This window comes from Gorilla gorilla, chromosome 16 (assembly GCF_029281585.2).
Source record: "Gorilla gorilla gorilla isolate KB3781 chromosome 16, NHGRI_mGorGor1-v2.1_pri, whole genome shotgun sequence".
Taxonomy (NCBI): Eukaryota; Metazoa; Chordata; class Mammalia; order Primates; family Hominidae; genus Gorilla; species Gorilla gorilla.
The window spans coordinates 97,568,031-97,574,296 of record NC_073240.2 but is presented as its reverse complement, the minus strand read 5'-3'; positions in this window follow the sequence as shown (position 1 = coordinate 97,574,296).

Genomic DNA, 6,266 nt, shown 5'->3' with positions numbered 1-6,266 from the left:
GGTGACCCAGTGCCGTGCCCCGTGAGAGTGGAAAAAAGCAGGCGCTGCTCTCTGTCTGGAGACAAAAGGCCTCTGCGTTCAGGCTCCCTCGGGCCTGGCCACTAGGTCTTTCGCACGGGCTTCCACCTTTGCAGAGGAGGCAGGAGCAGGTGAAAGCGGCGATGCAGCGAGGGCTCAGCCAGCGAGTCTTAATTGATCCCAGAAGCTGAACACCTCCGAATCCACGGGCATAGCGACCGGGCATCTGCTGCAGAAATACGCAGTCTACCCCCAGCACCCGTCAGCAGCCCTCATCCAGCCATCTTCCTATAAAGGGGCCCCTGGTTGCCGGTTTTTTCCTTCTAGTCTGATTGCAAATCACCTGGCAGCTAGAAACCCTCGCCCCCTGATATCGACCTGCAGAGGTTACTCCTTTCCCTAAAAACGACTCTGGCTTGCTTTCTTCTACTAGCCCCACGGGAGAATTCACTGGTTTTTACATTAAAAAACAAAAACAAAAAACTTTAAACTCTCTCTGGGTGTCAGATGTGGTTGGAACTCTCCGAGTCTCCTGGTTCACCACACTCTCTGCTGCTCCTGAAAAGCTAGTCCTCTGAAGTAGTCTTTTCCTGCAGTCTATCATTTCGGTATTACAAATAACTACCGTGGAGCGAGAAATACCCCCGGCTTGAGAATATTGATAGATGATAGTGGCGATATTCACAATCGATCCCCTAATAGGCAGACGTCATAAATCATGTTCAACGCCCTGACAGCAGAGTACTTCACTTAATAATATAATTAAGATTAAAACTCGAGAGGTATTGGAGGCAGCGGGTATTGATAGCTTCAAAAATTACATTCTGGATATGACGATGGCACGGAAAAGGACCTTGGGAAAACTATAACCCCACTCCCCAAAAGTGGAGTCTTCTGGCTGCCCCGTCTTGTGCTGAGCCCCTCCCACCCTCCTGTCCCTGCACACACTTTTTTTCCCCACCAGTAACCCGAATCTCCCATAGGTCTGAGCAGAGAGTAGGCCCACTCTTTCTCAGAAATGCTATCCAGTAGGATAAGAATTAATAGGGTTCGAATGAGTTTCTTGGATTTAGGAACTGTTTAAAAATTCATTCCTTCAGCCTTGAATATTCAGTTTAAAAAAAATGTTCAGGAGAGCAAGGAAATGATGCCGTTTTGTTCTTTCAATACAAATAGGTTCCTGAACAAAGTTTTCAAAATTACATATAAATAACTGAATATATGGAGATATGCCAGTCCACTTCATCCCTGAAACTCAACTGCCTGTACACCTTCCCGGAACCTCGGCCCTCAGGACAAAACCCCAAACTTCACATTAAGAGTAAAAGCAGAGTGGTCAGATCCCCTGCAGCAGTAATAGTCTGCTCTTTGCTTCATGAGTAGAACTGATGATGTGCGGCTGAAATTATTTCAGAGTGGAATATTAATCAAATCAATCAGAGCTGACAAATGAGAAATACTTGAAAGTCAGTGGTAATTTACAACTTTGTTATTGGTTAAAAATCTTTTGCCTTGTAACAGTAATTAATAATGCTTAGAAAAGAACGATTTGGAAATCCCCTTCTCATTCTTTTTATTTTTCTCTGGCTCTTAAAGAAGGAAAGAGAGAAAGGAAGCAAATGAGTGATCAGTAGAAACAGGAAAAACACTGAGTCGTTTGTGGGGAGAACAAAACTGGAAAATATAAAAGAAAGGGAAAAAAGATTAACCCCATGGGAGGCCATCAGGAAATAAAGAAAATACAGGAGGAGGGGTAGTAAGTCAGAAAATGAATTCTGTAACCATACCCCATAAGCAGGCTGGCTAAAGGTTGAATTTCAAATGGCCCAGAAACCCCATCAAAATGAACAGTGCTGCTAAAATATCTTGAAAGTAGCTCAGCTCTGAATCCAGGCAGAGCTCAGGGCATTGTCTGTTTTGTTGTTGTTAACAATGTATTTCTTTATGGCCCAGGAGCAGCCGTGTGCAGGCTCTTTCCCAAATTCAATCCCTGGAGACCAGACTGGCTTTCATGTTTCTGGTGTTAACTCTTCTTTTGGTCATAGCCAATCCCCCCACCCATCCGTCTTACATTGATTATTAGATTGTCTCAGCCCCACCTAAAAAACACACCCAAATAATGACTTGTTGAAGAACTATAAATCTTTTCGGCCTCTGAGTTTGGAAAACCATTTCAGTGAAAAGCCTTTGCTGTGAAATGCTAAAGAAATTCCTAACCTTCTGCTCACTGAGGAAGAGCTGCTACTTTTATTTGTTGAGCTTTAATTTGTTGGATGGGGAAATTTTTCAGGTTGGTAAAAAAGGATGGAGGAGGAAAAACAACTTTTGCAAACTTTATCTGGTCTGTATTATAAGCCCCAGTTTTGTCTCACTGAACCCAAGCTGGGTCTACAAAAAGTAGCTAGAGATTGAGATTTATTGGTCTCTAAATGAAAAGATTCATTTGATATAAGAGGTTAACTCAAAGTTCCTACACCGTGACTAGCTTCGGCAAATGCCTTTGTTGGGTCAGCACGAAAGCAGTTCAAAGAAATCTTAAAAACACACCGAGATATAGACACACAAACACATTCTCCCACTTAAGCCACAAATGCAATTCTCTTTTCTTTGTCATTTTTTTCTGTCATTACAAACCTCCAGCTTCTTTCTAAATGGCTGGGATGGTCTCCCCTAACCCATCAAACTTTGCCATTTTGTATCTTTTGCTTTTGCTAGAACTCAATGAAAGAATGAGGGGGTATGAGAAAGTAAAAGGCGGGAAGTGAACTAATTTGGATAAAGCAGAACACTTTGTAAATGAGGTGCGTTGAGGCTAGAGAGATACAGATGGAGGAGAGGGGCTCTAGGGTTAAAAATAGGCATACTGGTTGGAAACTGATGAAATGGGTTTTCAGCGATCAGTCTATGGATTCAATAGGAACCTGGCAGAATGTAAGGTTGTGATGAAGAGACCATGAGTGAGAGTGAATTCGTCAGAAAGAGTGAGAAGGGAGAAAATAGCAGCAAGGACCTGAGATCCCTTGCAAGGAGCAGACTATGGAGATGCTAATGAGGGAAAATTAACCTTCGGGTTGGGTCTGTGACATCGGCCTTCCACTGAATGTCTGATCCAGGGGCTGCCAGCAGCTTCCCTCTGCACCAGCGAAATGAGATAATCGCTCTGAAACCTCCCAACCTTGGTGCAAGCAAGCTCTGAGACTGTTGTGGGGAGCAGAATGTAACTAACAGCTCCTTCCAAAGAGACAAACAAATAGCAACTAGGACCACAACCAGGCGCCAGAGCAAACCTGTAGTTCTGGGTACATTTGTTCAACTCCAGAGCCCCTCTAGGCTGGCACATTGAAGGAAGGGAGGAGCAGGTATGGAAAACGAAAAAATATCTTCATCTCTGTTTGTTCCAGTCTGTCGCCAAAGGCCCTGGATAACCGGGCCTCAGTGAGGCAACACAAGGGATAAATGGATTTTATCTCCAGGAGCGTGGCCACTGGGCCAGGGGATTATTGCTTAGCCAGAGAAAATGTAGTGGGGAGGGGAATAAAGAAAAGAGAGAAGTTGAGGAGGACAGACACAAAAACAAACAAAAAAAAATTCAAAGGGAAATTCTGAAAGTGGTTTCCTGTCACATACACTGAGACATTAAAACACACACATACACACACACACACACACGGATTTTATTAAACAAACAAGCCAACAACCAAACGCACATCAAAACCACATTTGCTCCTGCTGTCACAGGAAAAGAGGGTCTGGAATGATTGTAGGGTTCTGGTAGGAACCCTTCTGGCCTTTACTACTATCAGTACCTCCCCATCCCCTCACCCCCCGCCCCAGCATTTTCATAAACGCTCTGAAGTCCCCGCTGGAGAAGGGGCCGCACTAGAGGCTGCAAGCAAGGGGAGGACTCCCTGTTGGAGGCGAAGGGGTCATGTTTCCAAGTAGAGACATCAGCAAACCACAATCTTAGTGACAGTGACAGCGCAAAATTATGTTTAATGTTGCAAGGGGGAAAGGGGAAATATAAAATTAGCGCAAAGAAAATGTTTCCCAGACCTTCCTCACAATTAGGGCATATGGATGGGCACAACGGCGGGGTCGACAGTGGGGATGGTGGGGCCTAGCCGGGCGACCGTGTTGGGTGGAGGCAAAGGCCGGAGTTCTCACTCCCCAGGAGGAAAAGGAAAGCTTCTGGAGAGAGATTAATGACACTCCGCCCGATCACTTCACTGGGTTCGGAACCTTTTTTGCAGAAGAGGGGATGTTCTAGATTTCCCATCCTGGCGGAGATGACAGTTCAACGACCGGCCTACTCAGTCCCAAAGCCACAGGGCGTTTTAATTAGTGATGAGGCTGGTGAAGGGGCTGGCGGAGCCTGGAAGGCGGAGAAGGAAATGCGGAGGGGGAGAAGCACAGCCCCAGACCCCTCCCCCTCCTCGCCGGAGCCTCGGGAGCTGTAGGGAGAGGATGCTGAAGCGAAGTAAGAATTACTTAATAAATTAGCTGCCCCTCTTTAGAACTTGCTGTCAGCCCCGCCTTGGCAGCCGCACGTAGGCGAGCGAGACCCCATTGCCTTCTCACTACGCCCCTGGATCTCCATAGGCGCACCCCCACCCCCAACCAGGGTCTTGGACAGGCAGACAGCCGACAGCCCAAGGGATTGGCCCAGAGAGGGCCAGGGAGGTGGGAACGGTGGCATTTTCAAGGAGGAAGCAGTTTCTGTTCAGTGCGGGAGATTATTTCCTAAGCTGCTTATTTAAAGAGACAGAGATGAGAGAGAGAGAAAGAGAGGTTGATTCCCTTCTTGTTGTGGTTATAAAAAATTTAATTTTGCCTTTGTCTAGAAAGCACTGTATTATTGTGATTATTAAACAACATCGTTTCCCTTCTTACTGCCAGGCAAGGGGAGGGGGAGGAAAGAGAGAGGATAAGGAACATTTATTTTAAAAATAATACATATTACAAATAAATGTATTTTTAAAAACTAAACCAGGCAGATAAAGGCAGATGAGAAACTGCAATGAGAGAAGGGGGGGGGAGAAAATAGTTTGATTATTTAAAGGCTAATCTATGCAGAAGAATCAGAAAAAAAAACTTGGGAAAATAAGGCAGCTGCCATTTCCTACGTGTTAGCTACATGACTTGAAAAAAAATAGGAAAAGAAGCTATTCTTAGGTATAGCCAGGGTTGTAGTTTTATACTTTGATTTTAGCAACAAGTATGAAAAGATCTAAACTAATTGATTGCTGAGTTCCTTGGCCCTTTTCCAAAGAGCAATATAGATTTAATTGTATGTTGCTTAAAACTCCATTTCTCGAACAGTGTGAAGCATGTAATAAAAGTCATAAACCGTATCGGAGATTTTTTTTCTCCCACAAGCATAAATACCCAACTGACACTTGGAAATCTTAGCTAATACTCCTAATGGGTTAAAACAAAACAACAAAAAACAACAACAAAAAAGGCATCTGTGAGGGGGAGCCACATAATAAAATCCAAACTGTTAATCCATTTTAACTCATTCAAAAGAACCTGCAGTTGCGGATGGGTGTTTTGCAGAGGCGGGGTTGGGGTGAAGAGACCCCACATCAGACACCTGATTTGCTCAAATTCGGTCCATCTAAACCACTCTCCCCTAAAGGAAAGAAGTCTGGCCTACAAAAAGACACCAGAAATATCTCCACCAGAGAAAATGGATCTGAAAGTTGCAGCCGAACTGCCTGACCAGAACTCTCTCTGGCCAAGAGACAGGGAAGCCACTCCGCGGCTTTCGCTCTCCGCTGCCCCTAGCCTGGCATCCCCCAAGGAAAGAGACCGGCCTGGAGACACCGTGGGAGCGCTCCAAAGCGGCGCGGCAAAATCCACCCCTCTCCCCCTCCTAGGCAGCTCTCCCTTTCCCATTGTCCTCCGTTATCCCTGACCCCCAGTTGCTGTTGGGGTCCAAAACCACCCGCGGCTCCCCCTCGGCCAGCTGTATCCTGCAGAAGCGAAGAGTCCCAGCCACGCCTGCGATTTGGTCGGAGATCTGCCGCTGCAGCCAAGTTCGCGGCCGCCATCAAGCTGGCGGCTGCGCGCGTCTCGGGCCGTGCCCTGGCGTGGCCACGCGGGCCGGCTGCAGGCGGAGATCTGTAAAAATCCACGTGAGCCGCCCCCTCCTCCTGCTGCCCGCGGCCCCTGACACTGCAGCATTGAAGCCTGCCCGGAGGTCCCCGAGGTCTCCGAGTGTGACAGTACTCAGCATAGCGGGTAGA